The sequence below is a fragment of the Trichosurus vulpecula genome, chromosome 5 (genome assembly GCF_011100635.1).
Source record: "Trichosurus vulpecula isolate mTriVul1 chromosome 5, mTriVul1.pri, whole genome shotgun sequence".
Lineage (NCBI taxonomy): Eukaryota > Metazoa > Chordata > Mammalia > Diprotodontia > Phalangeridae > Trichosurus > Trichosurus vulpecula.
In genome coordinates this window covers 133,634,161-133,654,467 of record NC_050577.1, presented here as the reverse complement: position 1 = coordinate 133,654,467, position 20,307 = coordinate 133,634,161, and the positions used below count along the sequence as shown (strand labels likewise).

The 20,307-nt window shown below is 35.5% G+C and overlaps 1 protein-coding gene across 1 annotated transcript in view; it reads right to left on the bottom strand.

Moving 5' to 3' along the window:
- ASZ1 (ankyrin repeat, SAM and basic leucine zipper domain containing 1) overlaps positions 1–20,307 on the bottom strand; it is a 107,017-nt gene that overhangs the window by 9,216 nt on the left and 77,494 nt on the right. The window lies entirely within an intron of this gene.

Below are 20,307 nucleotides of genomic sequence, written 5' to 3'. Positions count from 1 at the left end.
AGAAATACATACCTTAGAAAGTGAAAGATTTTGAGAGAGAGATAAAAAAGTGAGTTATTGATATACCAGATATGAAATTACGGAGAGTCTTCAAGATGGAGCTGTCATGTAGGCACAGCTAGAAAAAGGCCTGCATTTTGGGAGGTCAAGGCCAAATATGCAGATACATAGGATTCTTATGTGCAAAGTTAAAGTTGAAGTCATGGAAGTTATTGAGATTAAGGGAAAAAGAAAAAAAACTAGATTCTCAATTTGAGAGGTTGGGAAGGAAAGCTAACATAAAAGAGACAGTAAGGGATCAATTAAAGGAAAATTAAGAGATGAATGTAGAAAGTCAAGGAAGGAAAGATTATCCAGGAAGAAGGTGTGATCAATAGCATAAAATATTACAGGGAGGTCAATGAAGATGAGGACTGAGGAAGGGCCATTACTCTTGGCTATAAGCGTGTAACTGGAGAGTTTTGAAAGTAGTTTTAATAGAACAGTGAGAATGGAAGGCAGATTATAGGGGTTAGGGAAATGAAACCATCAGGTATAAACTACTTTTTATAAGTCTGGCCATGAATGGGAAAAGAAAGCTAGGTAGGTCCCTAGATATGATAGAAAGATCAAGGAGAGATTTGAGAGGATTGGGGATATCTGGTAGTATTTACAGTTATATTAGAAGGACCCAGAGGCGAAAAAGTGGCTGAACACGTATGAGAGAATGAACAGATGACTGGAGGTGAGAGTGGGATAAAGAAAACAAGAGGATCTTAGCCCTAGTAAAGAGAAGAGCTAGCTTCTTCCTCAGATAGGAAGAAAGGAAAAATAGGTAACGAAATTTTAAGGAACAGAACAGGAAATCTGAGGAAACTCCTGTTGGAGGCTTCAATCTTTTCAGTTTAGTAGTAAACTCTCCATGTCATTTATTTGTTTTGGGGAGTGGAAGTCTAGAGAGATTGGGAGGCTTAAGAAAAGGGAAAAGTCCGGAAGAGTTTATATGAAAAATGAACTGGGGAATTAACATAGTATAGAAGGATTGTATATATAGTTAAAAGTATAGAATGGCCTTGAGAAGCAGATAAGGTATAGCTAAGGTCTTATGTAGCATAAATTTACAGTAGGTTAAAGTGTGATTTCATAACTTTTTTGGGGGAAGATCAATACCCTGGGAGCAAAATAGAAACAAATAGACAGTGGATGTTACTGAGGAGACACAGCTCTTGCATACTTTGCATTCTAGCCAAACTAGCTCCCTGTACATGACACATAACACTAAAATTTTAAATAATGACTGGTAAACAGTGGCACTACTGACGGAAACAATGAAGCTAGAAGTGGCATTATTTTTGGGAAAAGTTAATAAGTTTGATTTTGGACATGGTAAAAATGAGTTACCAGAAGGATTTACAGAAAGACCTGGTCATACAGGCAGTCAAGAGATGGGCATGGAAGATGAGAAAAAAAGTCAGGCTGGAGATAACAGATTTGGGAATCACTTTCAGAAAGTGATAGTTGAAGCTAAGGGGAATCGATTAAATTGCTAAAGGAGTCAAAAGAGAAGGAATCATGGGGAACAATTACATTTAAGGAGCTGGAAAAGGTCACTGAAAGAGTCAGAAAAGCAATGATTAGAGAGCTATAGTAGGAAATAAGGAGAAAATTGGCAAATGAAGGAAAGAAAGAATTTGGTCACAAGGAATGAGTAGCCCATAAGTGTCAAAAATTCTTGAAAAATAGTCAAGGAGGAAAATTTGGAAAATATCACTATATAAAGGATGAGAGAATTAATGATTTTTGAGAGAAAAAATTCAATAGTGCGGTGAGAACAGAAACTAGTTCATAGCTAACATTTATAGCAAGTGCTATGTGACAGGCATTGTGTTAAAGACTTCACAATTATTATTTTAATTCTTACAATAAACCTTGGAGGTAGACACTATCACTATCCCCATTTTACAGATGAATAAAGTGAGGCAAACAGAGGTTAAGTGACTTGCCAAGAGTCTGAGGCCAGTTTTGAATTCAGTTCTTCCTAACACTAGGTCCTGTGCCATCTAGCTGCACTAGACTCTAAGGGAAGGTAGGCTGAGTGAATAATAAGGAAGATGATGCATTAGAGGTCTCATTACATTTTCTTTTCCTTTCTTTTTTTTAGGCAATCATGGTTAAGTGACTTGCCCAGGGTCACACAGCTAGTAAGTGACTGAGGCCACATTTGATTTTAGGTCCTCCTGCACCACCTGGCTGCCCTATCTGATTATATTTTCAAGAAATCTGTTAGTGAAAGGAAGAGAGATGAAATGATAACTGGATAGGGTAGAAGAGTTGAGATAATGCCAGGGCTTGACTCTTTACTCTACATGCTTAAACAGTCCATAAATCCTATCATTTTTGCTTCTAAATCTGTCCCATTCTCACTACTGAAAACTCCACTTGGCTTATGCGGAGAGAGGGAGGGAAAGAGGGAGGGAGGGCGAGGGAGAGGAAGAGAGAGAATCACTTGATTAAAGTTTTAATCCAGTGCCTTATTGTGTGTGGTTTGTAGCATGGAGGTAATGCTGCCTTCTTGAAGGCTATGCCAGCAGAGTGAACTCAAGCAGTCAATAAACCAACAAGTATTTATTAAGCACTTGCTTTGTGCTGGGCACTGTGCTAGATTGCAGATACAAGACAAAATGGAACAGTCTCAGCCTTCAATGAGTTTATATTCTATGAAGGGGGACAATTTGTATCCTAAGTATATATAGAGTAAATACAAAATAAATACAAAGTAGATTAGGGAAGTTGAGAACTAGCTACTAGGGATATCAAAAAAGGCTTCTTGTAGAGTGGAACTTGAGCTGAGTTTTGAAGAAAGCAAGACTTTACAAGGTGGAGCAGAAGAGGGAATACATCCCAGGTGTTGGGGACAGTCAGTGCAAAGGCAAGGAGACAAGAGATGTATGTGAGTCTCATGTGAGAACTATGAAGGCCAGTTTAGCCAGACCAGAATATAGGAAGGGAGAAAATTGACTGGAAATGTAGATTGTAGTCAGATTGTAAAGGAGCTTTTTCAAAATTCAAACAGAGGATTTTGTATTTTATGCTAGGGGTAGTAGAGAGTCACTATAGTTTGTTGAGTAGAGGAATGAAATGGTCAAATTTGCCCTTGAGAAAAACCACTTTGGCAGCTGTGTTGAGGACGGATGGGAGTAGGGAGTGATTTTAGGCACAGTGGTCATTAAGATGATGAGGACCTATCCTGAGGTAATGGTTTATATAGTAGAGTGTTGCATTTGGAGTTAGAAAGACAAGTTCGGGCAGCTAGGTGGTGCAGTGAATAGAGCACCTGGAGTGAGGAGGACCTGAGTTCAAATCCGACCTCAGACACTTGACACATGTACTAGCTGTGTGACCTTGGGCAAGTTACTTAACCCCAATTGCCCTGCCAAAAAAAAAGCAAAAAATAGAGAGAGACTTAAGTTCAAATCACACCGACACTGTAAAACAATGGACAGATCACTTAGTATTTCTAAACTGCAGTTTCTTCATCTGTTAAATGGGATAACTATATGAATAATAACCAGCATTCATAAAACACTTTAAAATCTGCAGAGCCATACGGTGTGCCTATTTCACAGGGTTATTAAGTGGCTCATATGAGATAATGTATGCAAGTGCTTTGTTAACTTTAAATAGCCATACAAATGTCAGGTATGATTCTGAATATTTCATTAACATTGTCTTGTTTGATAGGGTTCACCTAGAATGGCTCTGAGATGTCATTAGTTTACATTTATTCTTTTGTATTCAATACACAGGAAGATGAAGATAAAATAACTGATTTTTATAGGTGAATAAAAGCAGGCTCACTGATAACATCCGTGGTACACTGCTAGAGGCAGAAAGAACAACGGTTCTAGAGGTGTACCTATCTTGTTCCATGATTCTGAAGTCCCATGCGAGATTTCTACATTTTGAAAGCTCTTTATTCCTTGTAGCATGGACTATTTGTTATAGTGAGAGCTATTTAAAAATTTTACAGTTTCTATCAATGAATGGAAAAGCACTTATTAAACATTTACTATATGCTAAGCACTACCCTATGGAAGATCAAGGCAGTTATTGCTCTCATGGAGCTCACAATCTAAATGGGGGAGACAACACATATTAGAGCAGATAGCTGAGAACATCTTGCAAGGCCCAGAGATCTCGAAGGTATCACAGCAGTATGTAAGACCCCATGGTCCTTAGGGAGCAATGGCAGGCCAGATGGTAAAATCCAGTGGCTTTCCATTTTACTGGAAGAATTATACTTGCTGAGTTCCACATACAAATCCTCAAGACCAAGGCATTTGTTCAATAGTTGATGACACAATGTTGGCTCAATTAATGTGGAAGTCAGTCACAAAGGGCCTTCTATTCTTTAACCTTGCCATCTCACAGGCTTCACCCAGAGGTAAACCACTGTTAGATCTGACAAATCTGATGGCATGTACCCATTATCATCCTTTGTTACTGCTCAATAAATTGATGTCTACTCACTCCAAATGTATTTCTTCACCATTACAATGTTTGTTCACGTATTCTTGATCTAAGAACACATTGATTCTCTTCTTTCTTTCTGACAAGGTAGTGCTAACACCTCTATAGCTATCTAACGTTCCATTGACATAGTACAGGTTTTGTTTTCCAAATGTGTTATGGTCTATTTTACATTTCTTAAAATGTATATTAAGAATGATATTATATAGGTATTACACATTTCCTTCCAATTCATATTTGATTTCAAGATGCCAATTTCTTACTATATTCAGCCATAGCCTTCAACCTTTTATGTCTTTCCTGGAAGAGACAAAGGTATATGTAGGTATCACCTTCGGCCATTTGTTCAATGTAACCTCTAGATTCAAACTCAAAGTCTTCAGTCTCTATTTTAACTTGGTGTATGTTAAGAATTTTACACTTATTAAGTCCAAATGACACTCTTTTATCATTAAAGATTCCACAAGATGACAGAACTGTTTACTTTCTTCAGTGTAGCCATTTAATCTGATGCCATAAATGTACATAAGATGCTTTTTGTTCAACCCTTTTTTGATTTAGAAGTCATTTAGTTCTATTCAGGAGAGGGGATAATGGATTTAAGGTGAGATAGAACCACAACAGGCTCAAACTATCTATATCCCTAAAAAATGGCAAGTTTAATATGAATTGTCCTTGACATTACTGTATTGGTATTGAGTTTTTAAAAACAGAACAGCTTCCCATGTGGACATAAATTACTAAAATGTTCTCATTATATTTGAATTTATTTTACATATTTGCATTTATTAACAGAGAGGAGAACTGAGTGCTAGACTTTGCAATAATCAACAAAGGCAGTATAATATGTATTACCAAAAATAAAATATGTACACACATATGTATACATATACACACACACGCTGTATATACATATGTGTGAATAAATTTTCAGAGAAGTTAATTTTTAGACACTTTGATATAACTCCCCCATCATTCATAATATTAATATTGCTTAAGTTTTCTCTTTTTTATTTTATTCAACTTACATTTCTGTTATGTCAGACTTTCACTGTGTTGGCACATATTAGACACAATACTGTTAGCTAGATTGGTCCTCAGTCACACATGTCATCATTGGTCCATACCTAAAGCCCTTCTACCCTACCTACTTGGTAGGAGTGAAAGAACTTACACTTGTCTGGCATAGTCTTTGATAACCTAGAGTCATTTCTATATCATGATGAAGTATAAGAGTGGAAAAGCATATATCTATATAGATAATAGGTATAGATATATATAGATGCATATACACATATACAACATACACAAGTGTGTATATGTTTACATACGTATTTGTATGTACACATACCACCCACATTTTTTAAACCACTGAATTTTTTAGCCGCTAATACTTTGTAGTACTATACCGAATCCATGTACCTTTCTTCCCTTTATTAGAGTTCTAATATAGTCTAGAGTAGTTTGTCTCATTAATTAAGACTCTATTAATTTTCCTTGTGTCTAATCTTCTCATGGTTATCCTTGTTTGGGACTGCAGTGAATAAGCAGGGATCCTTTCTATGTCTAACTGTCAAATCAATCAATCAACAATCACAAGCATTTATTAATCACCTACTATGTGCCAGGTACTGTGCTAAGTTTTGGGGATACAAAGACAAAATGAGAATCTCTAACTTTAAAGAACTTTCATTTTATTGGGTACAAGTACATAAAGAATGTAAAGAAAGCAAATACAAGGCAATCTTGGGAGTGAAGGCAATAGGAGCTGGTGGGGGTGGGGCAGGAATCACAAAAGGCTTCAGATAGAATACAGTGGATGAGACAAGTTTTGAAAGAAAGGATTCTAAGAAGTGGATACATAAGGAGGGAAGGCATTTCAGGCACAGGAAATAGCTAACATAAAGACATATATTCTATAGATCTCTACTTGATAAACCAGGTCTTATCTTCTTGAGGAAAAAAATGAGTAACCTTCCAAATTGGGAAAGTTTTTTGTGTTTTTTTTTTAATCTGAGTAATACTGATAGTACAATATTGAGTATTTTTCCTTGTGATACCTATGGGTTTAGTATGAAATTAATATTAAATTATATTAGGATTCTACCAAAGATTCAATAGAATATTATAATTTTATATAAAACAACTTTACAAAGCAAATGACGCTTAAAAAGAAGAAAATGTTTATCTCCAACACATACATTTTAAGATCTCAAATAAAAGATGAGTATGATAGAATATATTTTGACATTTACATATATTTCCTCTACAAAATTATGTTGGAGTGGAATGGAGGTGATGATATAAATTCTCAGAGGCCATGTCAATGGAGCTCAAGCTCTGACAGGCTTTGAACACAGTCACTGGCAAAAGATTATTTCTGTGTTCTAAAGACAAACCAAGCCAACTATGAAAAAGCAAGAAAAATACCAGGAGACTGTCAACTAGATAGTAAATTTTTTTAGGGGGTAGGTGGGAAGATGAGTCACTGTAACTGTAAAATTCATTATAATATAAAACAGTTCTAAGCCCTATCAGTTCACTTCTGAAGTGATTATGGAAGAAAATGGGGGCAAAAAAATCACAAAGTTCTTACCTATAAAGAAATTTAACTGTTGAACTTTCATTGTGCAATCATTCTCCAATGACAATGAAAGGATAAAATACTGAAAGCAGGGAAGTACGTTCATACTGACATTTTCTACTTATTTCCACTAAAAACAAGAAGAGTAACGAATATGGAACTAAATGGAAAGACAACTAGAAGGTGTTCCTGAAAGGGGTGACTAAAGGAAATGTTGGAATTGGTTTTGCCTTACTACTGAAAGCAAAAAGAGCAGTATCATTTGATAGGATACTCCATCACCTCACCCTGCAAGATAAATATATTATCTACAAAACCATGGAAGCTTATGTGCCAACATCTTGCAGAAGGTGAAGAAACAGAGAAATTCAATAAGTAGGTAGACAAAATCCTTTAAACAATGTCTTACTCAACTTACTTTAAAGTAAATGTTACTATGAAAAGGAAGAATGAAGACAAAGTTGGAAAAAAAGAGGTTCCAGATAAAGAAGTATCAGTACCAAAGACTTGAGACTACTCCAATGCATCATGAGTATTTTATCTATCTACAAATCACAACTCATGAAATTTACTATATCTTAATGCAGGAAATAAGTAGTTACTGACAAAGCAATCATTTCAGGATCAGCTGGGAGCAGACACTTGAAAAGGTCAAAATCACAGACTTATAGATTTAGAATTAGAAAAGACCTAGAAATCATCTAGTCAATCCCCCGAATTCTACAAATGTGCTAGAATCCAGCGAGGTGATCTAACTTCTTCAAGGTCACACAGCTAGTAAATGACAGTTTTATATTTTAAATAAAATAACATTTCAATTTACTTTTTAAATAATATTTTATATATTTTGTGTAAAATATATAAACGAGGTGGGTTCCTCTGACTTCCAACTCAGCACTCTGAGAAACATCATGTTTCTCAATATTAAATTAGAAGAAAGGATAAGGATGAGAAGCAATGTGAAATTAGAGTGGCTAGAATCTTTTAAACAAACTACTGAATATTAAAAAAATGGTTAATAGCTCAAAGTAAAGATAACGTTTCTACCAACATTACTTAGATAAGTTTTATCTGGTACATGATGGATCATCACATTTAGGAAGATAAAAGCCCAGAAACAACCTCTACTAGTAAAAACTAGATTTCCTTATGAAAGGTAACACTAATTTAGATAAGTTCAGTTAGAAAATGTTACAAGAGGACCAAAGAAGCATAGAAAAAATATTGATTGACCATGAGAATCATTGCCTCACTAACAAAGCAACTGTGGGGAAAATTAGTCTATTTATCAGAGATTATCTTAAGACCCTGGCTAAGCCAGATCCTTTTGGGAACATTTGTACACAAAACTGGAAAGGTAACAAGCATAGGTAAAATGAAAAAAAAAAAAGTACCAGTATTTCTATGGCCTATTTTTATCAGTGACAAAAAAGCAAGACCACATTTGGATTCCAAAACCTCTATACCCAATATACTATGTGATGAAATGCCATTATACTTATGAAGATAAAGTTGGGATGAACAGCTGGGCCTTCCAAACACATATGGAAGAAATCTGTGTGGAAATGACATAGTATCAAAGGCCTTCGGTGATTGATTTTTTGAGAAATTTCAAAGAGGGGAAGGCCCCGAAAGAATGGAAAAGATCACTGATGGTACTTAAAAAAATGTGACCAAGAAAAAATAGCAACTACTGATCCAAAGAGCTTCCTCAAGTAGGCAGCAAGGGGTATCATTGATAAAAATGTGAAACGGGAAAAAGGCAAGCTTTGGCAGATTATTTTCTACAACTCCACATTTTAAAAGTCATATTATCAAAGAAGAAGTAAATAAAATACAAAATACTGCTGTGTTGATTGTTGGTTGATAGCAGAACCAAATGCAGCCTTAAGGGCTCATCTCAAACACGGTACCCTTCACATGCATATGTTAAAATCATGTAAGATTCTATGAAAGATGTGATTACAGAAGTACCTTTGTGCTGAATATTAGCATCAAATTTGGCACAAATAGAGACAACTTTGCTTACTAATGGCATTTCCCAGTGTCATGGAACATATCCTGCGTAGTTTAAACAAAAGAGACTCTTTACCTCTTTACCTACAGTGATGTTTTGCTCATTGGATTAAGTCTTGTTGAACACTATAAATTCTTCTTAATGAATCAACTGAAAGAGAATGGCCAGATCATGGACACTAGACAGCTACTCTTTCAGGTATAGAAGACAGTCATCGCAAAGGCACAGAGAGAGAAAGAAGACAGAATGCCACATATAAGCAAGAAGACCAGTATGGAAAGAATACAGAATGTGTCATGAAAAGTAATGTGCAATAATAAGCATAATGTAAGATGCAACCAGACCGTGAAGGGATTTAAATGACAAACTTTCTACTTCATTACGGAAGTGAAAGGGAAGGAAATGGAGATTCTTGGAAGTGATACAGTCAGACCTTTACTTTTAGAATATCAATTTGGCAACTGCGTGAAATATGGATGAGGGAGGGGAGAGACTGGAGGCAAGAGGCTAATTAGGAGGTTATTATAATAGTCTAGATAAGAGGTGATAAGGGCCTGGTAACAGCCTCATGAATACTGAGAAAGGAGGTAGACAGGAGAGCTGTTACAGAGGTTGAATCAACACTAACTGGAAAAGTGGTAAGCAGTGAGACAAAGAGTAGAGCACTATTCTGAGAGAATGGAAAAGGATGGAGGTTCTATTAACAAATGTAGATGGGTTTCAGAGGGTGTGTGTGTGTGTGTGTGTGTGTGTGCGCATGCAAGATAATGCATTCTATTTTGGCTATACTGAGTCTGAGATGCTTTCCAGGACATCCAGTTCAAAATATCCAAAAGGCAGATGATATACAACTGGAGCTTAGGACATATAGACCTAGATGTTATCAAGAAGTTTATTTTTTATTAGCAATATGCAGTGTGTACTTACACAAGTAAATATTAAGGTTTTGTTTGTTTTAGTCCAGTCCTGAGATTTCATTTGTGTAGGAAATTCCTGTCAAGGAATCCTCTTTTTTTTTTAAAAAAAAATTAAAGTTTACTTTATTTATTTTTAGTTTAGAACATTCAGTTCCACAGGCTTTTGAGTTTTAAATTTTCTTCCCCTCTCTCTCCTCTCCAAGATGGTGTGCAATCTGATATAGGCTCTACATATATATTCATATTAAACATATTATCACATTAGTCATGTCATAAAGAAGAATTACAATCAATGGAATGAATCATGAGAAAGAAGAAACAAAGCAGAACAAAACAAAACAAGAAAGAGAGAGAGAGGGCAAATAGTAAGCTTCCATCTGCATTCAGACTCCATAATTCTTTCTCTGGATGTGGATAGCAGTTTCCATCATGAGCCCTTTTGGAGTTGACTTAGAACCTTGCACTGCTGAGAAAAGCCAAGTATATCAAAGTTAGTCATTGCACAATGTTGCTGTTACTGTGTACAATGATCTAGTTCAGTTCACTTCACTCAGCATCAGTTCATGTAAGTCTTTCCAGGTTTTTCTGAAGTCTGTCTGCTCAGCATTTCTTATAGCACAATAGTATTCCATTACGTTCATATGCCACAACTTCTTCAGCCATTCTCCAACTGATGGACATCCTCTCAATTTCCAATTCTTGGCCACCACAAAAAGAGCTGCTGTAAGTATTTTTGTACATGTGAGTCCTTTTCTCATTTATATGATCTCTTTGGGATACAGCCCTAGGTGTTATTTTTTATAGAGATTATAATTGAACACATAAGAGCTGATGAGAAAACCGAGAGAGAGACTAAAGAAGAATACACAGCTTTGGGTTCACTAAAACTTTAAGGGCAGATGACACAGATGACAATGTAAGCAGGGGTAACCAGACAGGTAGAAAGGGAACCCACATTATAAAAAATCCAAGGATGGGAGAAGATCTAGGAAGGGAAGGGGGAATCAACACTGGTGAATGTTGCAGAGAAATTGAGGCTAAAGACTGAGAAGGAGTCATCAGATTAAACAATAACAGGATAATTAGAAACCTTGAAGTGAATGAACAGTTTTGATGGAGTTGAAAGCCAGAACGCAAGAGCATAAAAAGTGATTAAAAATATAGAAAATAGAGGCTGGGGCGGGGGGAGAGTCAAAACAATACCTTGACAGATGCTAAGGTCAAATGAAGTTTTTTTTTTAAGGATAGAAAAGACCTGGACATATTTTTAAGGTACTAGGGAAAGAGCTAGGAGATTGGAAGAGATCAAAGATCAGAGAGGGAAATGGGAAGGCTACAGAGACAATCTGTCAGAAGATACTGGAGGGGAGGGAGGGGAGTAAAAGGACAGGTCTTTAGAAGAAGAGTTGAGACAAGAGGAAAAAGGATTATAAATGATAATAAAGGGCCTCTGAGATAACAAGAAGGGAGAAGGAAGCGTTAACTCAATGGCAACTGCACTCTTTTTCTCAAGTAAAATCTGACATGCAATCATCTGTTGATGGGCAAGAAGGCTTGAGGAAAAAAAGGTTTGCAATAGCCTTAGTGAGTGGAGTGTGTCATAAGGAAAAGTAAAAGGACTGCTGAGCCCAGCTGAGAATAAATAACAAATTTGATGTTGGCCCCATCAATAATTTGTGACTTTCACCAGCACAGTTCAGTAGCATATGAATAACAACAGAAGAGGAATGGTGAAGGTAAACCACAGGTAGAGTTTGTCAAAGCATGAGTAACTGTAGTCCAGTGGGGCAAGGGATTCAAATGTGGAGGAGAGCAAATAGTTTAACTGATAAACTACACAGTCAAGGCAGAAGGAAAGAAAGTGAAGTTGACCAGGGCAGCAGGACTATCACCAGCTCCCTTGTTCTAGACATTATAATCCCCCTAACGTATCTTAAGATGACATTAGCTTTTTTGGTTGCCATATTACACCATTAATTTCAATTTAACAAGCCTTTATTTAAGTACCTACTTTGTGCTAATGAGCAACATGCTGGGTACTAGGGATACAAAGACAAAAGTTAAACAGCTGGTCCCTTCTGGAACATTTAATGAATTGACTAAATTTAAAGTCTAAAAAGGATTTTTTAAATGACAGAATTTTAGCTTCCTTCTCAATTTACTTCCTAAAGAAATACATAAACTTTTTATCATTTTATTATATGTAAGTACCGGATTATTTTTACAATGAAATAGTCATTTGAAAATTAGAGTAACTACCTTAGAAGAGTTAACATACATATGGAAGCAGCAGAGAGTTCATCTCTAGGGGATAGCTGACTGCCACAGAAAGATGAAAAATATGAGCTAAATCTCCAGCTAAATTGAACTTGTTAAAAATACTTCCAAAGCAGTAACAGAATGCTTGAAAATTTTATAATGCATTTCAGAATTCTAAAATGATTCCAAGACTAATGCAGAGTAGTAAATGCATTGTACAATGATGCTGAGAAATTTCCATACCTGAAACTCTATGCTATTGAACACAACCATAAATTTAACAACTAGAAGAAAATTATACTAAAATAATTAGCTTAATTGTTCGAGCAACATCACTAGAAGTTTATAATCCATCAGTTCAAATTTTCTCTCTGTTAGTTTTTATATGACAATGACTAATTTTCTTCCCTAAAAATGACTCTGAACAAGTGAGAAGTAAAACCTTCTCCATAACAGCATGTAAACATAACCTGTGATTTAATAACAAGGTCAAATTCTTGGAATATATATATGTCTAAACGTTTTATTTTAAAAAATCCAACACTTCTAATAATTGAACCATTTGGGGTTCTTCACATTCTTGAATTGACATTACTTTTCTCACAAAATTTATTTTATAGGAGAGGTTCCACAAATGACCAGAGGGATTCATGTTTTTAAAATTTTAAGTCAATTGTTTGGCACTCAGCATAGTTTTCCTGTAAAATGGGACAACAGCAAGGAAAAGATAAACAAGAGCACCAGATTTAAAAATTCTTGCTTTGGAAGCATATTCATGCCTTCTTTTTTTCTCTTAATGAAAATATTAAGAATTATTTCTTTAACCTTAAGTTCTTCCAGACTTTACTGAAAAAACTTATCAGTACTTAATCAAACTCCTAAGAAAACAATGTTCTGTTTTTCCCTTTTTCCCTCTTTCCAAAGGCCTAACCCTTTTCAATGTTTAAGAAAGGGCCTTGAAGGACTAGGGTGGTAACTAGACTCAAGGAGGGAACACCTTAACCTAGCTAGGGTCACTGTCTACCTCTACTCTATAAACCAAAAACGACAGGGGGGAGAGAGTAGACTGCCTAAGACCCAGGCAAAATATTAACCTTTACTTATCAGTTTGCTCATTTGTAAAATGGGGATAATAGTAGCACCTCATCTCTCTGAACACTTCCTAACTTCCCTGTTACTGCTGAGGGCACCACCATCCTATCCCCCCCAGTCACCTAGGACTGCAACACAGGTGTCACCTTTGACTCTTCACTCTCTCTCAACCCCTCTCAACTCAATCTGTTGTCAAGTCTTGTTGATTCTACCTTCAAAACATCTTGTTACATCCCCTTCTCATCTCTGACAGAGCCACCAACCTGGTACAGGCCTTCATCAGCCCACACCCCTACTACTGCAGCAGCCTTCTGATGAGTCACCCTAGCTTAAATCTTTCCTCATTCCAGCCCATCCTCTACTCAGCTGTCAAGTTGATCTATCTAAGGCACAGGTCTGACCATTCTCAAAGATATGAGAGTCCCAGATCATCCTTCTTCTCTCCTGAGGAACCTGTATGCGTGCCAAAAAGGAACAGTTAGAACTGAAAATGAAACAACTGATTGGTGTAAGATTGGGAAAGGTGTACGACAAAGCATTGTTACTGTATTTAACTTCTATGCAGAGTACATCATATGAAATGCAAAGCTGGATGAATCAAAATCTGGAATTAAGGTTGCTGGGAGGAAAAACAATCTCAGACATGCAGACAATACCACTTTGATGGCAGAAAGTTAAGAGGAACTAAGAAGCCTCTTGATGAGAGTGAAAGAGGAGAGTATAAAAGCTGGCTTGAAGCTTAATATAAAAAAACTAAGATAATGGCAACTGGTCCCATCACTTACTGGCAAATATGGGGAGAAGAAATGGAAGCAGTGTCAGATTTTGTATTCTTGGGCTCAAAGATCACTGTAGACAGTGACTGTAGCCATGAACTTAAAAGATGCTTGTTCCTTGGAAGGAAAGTTATGGCAAATCCGGACAGCATTCTAAAAAGCAGAGATATCACCTTGCTGACAAAGGTCCACATAGTCAAAGTTATGGGTTTTCCAGTAGCAATGTACAGTTGTGAGAGCTGGACTATAAAGAAAGCTGAGCACCACAGAATCAATGCTTTTGAACTGTGGTGTTGGAGAAGACTTTTGAGTCTTTTTGGAGAGCAAAGAGATTAAATCAGTCAATACTTAAAGAAATTAATTCAGACTATTCACTGGAAGGCCAAATACTAAAGCTGAAGCTTAAATACTTTGGCCACATAACAAGAAGACAGGACTCACTGGAAAAGAACCTGATGTTGGGAAAGACTGAAGGCAAAAGGAAAAGGGTATGGCAAAGAATGAGATGGATAGATGAATATCATGGATGAGGGAATGAGGTGGATTGAAGGATGGGTGAACATGAACTTGGACAGACTTCGAGAGATACTGGAGGAAAGAAGGGCCTGGCATACTAAGGTCATTGGGGTTATAAGAGTTTGACAGGATTGAAAGATAAACAATAACAAACACAATACCTCCTTATACAACAAACTCTAGTACTTCCCTATTACTTTCAGAATCAAATATAAAACCTGTTTATCTTGAAAAAAATGACTGTCTTATTGAAGGCGAGATTCTAGTTGAGACTAAAAGGAAGCTAGGGAAGCCCAAGAGGCAGAGATGAGGAGGGACAACATTCTGGGCATGGGTCACAGCCACTTAAAAAGAATGAGGAGAGAAAATTTAAAAATCATTCTCCTACCTGAAAGTTACAGCAAAAAAAGGAATCTATACATCACATTTAAAGAAACCATAAAGGAGACTATCAAAATCTCTGAAAACCAGAAGGCATAGTAAAAAAAAAGAATCCACAAAGAAAACCCCAAATAAAAATTCCCAGGTACAACAGAATCAAAACCAAAGCTTCAAATAAAAACAATCTGTAATCAGCCAGAAAGATTTCAAATACAAAGAAGCCATACAGGACTTAGCGACTACCATTAAAAAGGAAAGATGTGCCTGGAATATGCAATTTCAGAAGGAAAGTTATATACTTTACGCTCACAACCAAGAATAACATACTTGACAAAACTAAGCATAATTCTACAGGGAGAAAAATGGACATTCAATGAAATAAAGGACTTAGCCTCAGGAAAATTCCAAAGCTGCATAGAAACTCTGACATACAAACACAGGAGTCAAGAGAAATAGAAAAAAAAGATAAATATAAATGAGCTGTCATAAAAGACTAAACAAGGATCAAATATTTACAGTACAATATTGGGAGATGACATATTTATCCCCTTAGAACAGCATCATCATCAGGAGTCACAGAAGGAATTTACTAAGAAAGATGGCTTGGAAGTGATTTTTTTTTGTTTTGATGATCTTGCAAGAAGAAAGGAAGGGGAAAATGAAGGAGGCAGGAAGAAGAAAGGTGGGGGAAATTATCTCCCATAATTAGAGTGTACAAGGAGAAGACTGTACACAAAGAAGAAGGTGTGGAGGTTTGTGAGCAACACTTGGACCTGACTAATCTGAACTGGTGAAAGGAATTCACTCACAAGAGTTGGTTACAGAAATACATTTCACTCAATAGTTAAACAGGAGGGAAAGGGGAGAAGGGACATAAGGGAATAAGGACAGTAGATTGAGGGAGGAATCAGACACTAAGCAAAACACATTCTAACAATGGAGGGAGAATTATGAAGAGGGACTTAAAGGGCAAGAAAGAAAGGATAAGAACCTGCGACTGAGCTCAGGGAGAGGGAAAAAGAAAAAGGGTGGAGGAACAGAAGTAGATAGCATCAAACCTAGAGACCACATGCTAAACAAACATCTCTCATGACCGCTTTATAAAAAAAGGTGAAAACCACAAATAAATGGGTAAGTATAAGAAAATAGGATGGATGGATGCCACCAGAAACCTCATAAACCTGCAAGATCGGTCTTAGTACTCACAGCTCATCAATATCCTCTTATTGGAGGGAAGAGCAGAGAGCTCCTCCTCAGACCTGCATTTAAGAAGGGTGCTTTGAACAGCTATCTCTTCATTTACCATCCGGCTGCACTCCTTTAGACTTCTCCTAATGCCCCCAGCCTGGTACTTTATATCCTTTCCCTACGTCCCTGTTCAGCTTCCTTTTGTATAGTCTTCTCTCATTAGACTGCAAGCTCCTTGATGGTAGGGATTTGTCTTTCTTTTTTTGTATTTGTATCCCCAGTGCCTACTATACTGCCTGGAACACTGATGTTTAATACATGTTCACTGACTCATAGACCTTTATAAAAATTAACCATGTATTAAGAAGGAAAAAAACCTCTCTACAATGTTAAAAAGTAGGAATCTTAAACATACCTATTTCAGACCACAATGAAATACAAATTATATGCAATAAAGAATTGCTGAAAATGATTAAAAATTAATTGGAGATTTAACATAAATTAACATAATCCAAATGACTAGGTGGATCAAAAAATAAACCACAGAGATAATAGATAATTTTAATTAAGACAAAGACAACAGTGAGACAACACACACAAAAAAAGACAAACATTCCAAAATTTTTGGGATACAGTCATAATGGTCTTTGGGAGAAAATTTATATCTTTAAACATTTTCATCAATAAAATAAAGTGTATAAGTAATAAATTGATTATGGAACAAAACTATTTTGAAAACCAACAAATTAAAAAACCCCAATTAAACATGAAAATTAAAAAAAATCCTGAAAAATCAAAGAGATGAACAAAACTGAATGCAAAAAATTAAATGCATAAAGTTAGTGTTTTTGTAAAATAAATAAAACAAATAAACCATTAGTTAATGTAATTAAAAAAGAGGAAAAATTAAATTACTAAAAATGAAAAAGACGGATTTGCAATACATTAAGAAATAAGGTAAAATTATTAGAAACTATATGGCAATAAAAATGACACATGAAAGGGATGAAATATTTACAAAAACATAAAATGTCTATGTTAGCATAACAGCAAATAGAAGACTTAACCCAATCTCAGAAAAGAAACAGAATAATCTATAAATGAGTTCCTAAAGGAAAAAAAAGCCCAGGAAAAGATGGATTTACAAGAGAATTTTATAAAACATTTAAGAAAATTAATTCTTATGCTTTAAAATTGAAAAAACAGGAAAACAAATTGTCCTACAAAATTCCTCCTATGGTACAAATATGGGCTTGACACCAAACCTGGGGAAAGTTAAAACAGAGGGAGGAGAAACTACAGATCAATATGCCTAATAAATACTGATGCAAAATTTGAAATAAAATATTAGCAAGAAGACTACAACGACAACATATCAGAGAAACTATGCATTATGACTAGATTGGATTTGTACCAGATATATAATACTGGTTCATCATTAGGAAAACAATTGATCATACTTATTTAAAAAACATGATTATATCAAGGTACAGAAAAAGGTTTTAATAAGATACAGTACCCATTTTTGTTAAAAATACCAGGAAGCATCAGAATAAATGGATTGTCCCTTTGTATAATTAGTATTTATCTAAAACCAAGAGCTAGTGTACTATGTAGGGCTATAAACTAAAGGCCAGGCATAAAATCAAGGGTGAAGCAATGATGTCCACTATGACCATTACTATTAAATAAAGTGCTAGAAATGCTACCTACAGTTTTAAGAGAAGAGAAAGAAATTGAGGGAACAAGTATAGACAAAGAAGAAAGAAAATTATTGCTGCTTGCAGATAACATAACAGTTTACTTTGAGAACCTTGAGTATTCAACTAAAAAGTTAACTGAAATAATTAGAAACTTCAGCAAAATTGTAGGCTGTGAAAAGAATGCAGTCAAATCATCAGCTTCTCTGCATATCACCAACAAAACAGCAGAAAGAGATAGAAAGTGAAATTACATTTAAAATAACAACTTGAGTAGTCTAGCTGTTAAGATAAACAGATATGTGAATTTAACTACAAAATATTCTTTACACAAATGCAGATCTAAATAAACAGAGAAACATTAACTGCTCATAGGAAGGCTGAGTCAATATAATAAAAACAACAATACTACTTAAATTAATGTACCTTTTAAAAAAAAAGGTTTTTGTTTATGGAATTTGCTTTATTTTCTTATTGTTCAGTCGTTTTCAGTCATGTCCAACACTTTGTGACCTCACTGGGGTTTTCTTGGCAAAGGTACTACAGTGGTTTGCCATTTCTTTCTCCAAGTCATTTTATAGATGAGGAAACTGAGGCAAACAGTTAAGTGACTTGCCAGGGTCACACAAATGGTAAATGTCTGAGGCTAGATTCAAACACAGGAAGATAGTCTAACTCCAGGCCCTGCACTTTGTTGACTGTGCCCAATAACTGCCCAGTTGTTTTATTTATCACCAGAATTTCTCCTACTTTCCTTCCTACTCTTCCCCCCCTGAAAGCCATCTCATTTAACAAATAATATTTTTTAAGATTAAGAGGAAAAAGTAGCATGATTAATATATTGAAAAAATTTGAATGTGCAATATAACACATTCATGCACTTTCCACCTCTGCAAAGGGAGTGGGGTAGGGCAATCTATAGCTCTGAGGCACGCTTGTTCTTTGATATTTTACAACATTCACTTCTTAATTTTTTGTGTGTGATTGCTCTTTACTTTTTATGAGGTTGTAATCATGGTATATACTGGGTTCTTGGCTCTACTTACTCATTCTACATCAATTCACATAGATCTTTACATGCTTCTCTACATTCACTATTTCTAACAGCACAGTAAACTTCCATTACATTCATACACCAAATGTAACCATTACCTGATCAGTGGACACCTACTTTATTTTCAAATCTTTACTATCACAATGCGTGCTACTATAAACATTTTAGTTTGCATGGTGATTTTCTTATCAATGTCCTCAATGAGGTATTAAAAGCTAGTGATGAAACCTCAATGTCCAAAGTTGTAAACATTATAGTCATTTTAAATAATTCCAAAATGCTTTCAAAAAAGATTTTGATTCACAGTTCAAACAACAATGCACTAGTGTGCTTATCTTCCCATAAATCCTTTAACACTGACTGCTACTATCTGTTATCCTTGTGAGTCTGCAAAGTATGAAATAGTATTTCAGGGTTGTTTTAATTTACATTTCTATGATTATTAGTTATTTGGATGACTCCTTCATATAGTTTTTGGTACTTTATAATTCTTTGAGAACTTTTGGTTCATGAATTTGACCACTTGTTTATTAGGAAATGGCTTCTGTTCTTGTAAATATATTTATTATTTATCTTTAGATAATAAACCCTTATAAGAGGAATTTTATACAAAGACTTTTTGCCCATTCAGCTGTTTCCCTTTTTATACTACATATATTACCTTTGTTTGTTCAGAAGCTCTTGAGTTTCATGTAATCAAAGCTATCAATTTTATTTTTTGTCATTGTTTCTAGCATTGTTGGTTAAGAATTGTTGTTGTTCAGTCATTTCAGTCACGTCTGATTCTTCGTGACCCCATTTGGGGTTTCCTGACAAAGATACTGGAGTGTTTTGCCATTTCTTTCTCTGGCTTGTTTTACAGATGCAGAATTGAAGGGAAACACAGTTAAGTGACTTGCCTAAGGACACACAGCTAATAAGTGTCTGAAGCCAGATTTGAATTCAGGAAGATGATTCTTCCTGACTTCAGGCCTAGCACTGTATCCATTATGCCACCAAGCTGCCCTCTGGTGAAGGATACATCTATTTATATCTGTTTAAAGTATATGATCTGCCCCTTTCAAGTTCTAAAAAAACCCCATTTTATGGTCTTTGATTTTAAGGTCACTTATTCATTTGCAATGTATTCTGGAATATAGTTTAAGCTCTTGGTCTAGGACTAATTTCTACCAGGCTATTTTTTTGGGGGTTTCTAACAGCTTTTAACAAATATGGAGTTCTTTCTTAAGCAATTTATGTTTTCTAGTTTATTAAACACTGGGTTAACTGAATACCAGTGTTTCCAATATTGCCATGTCTAAAATCATCCCTTTC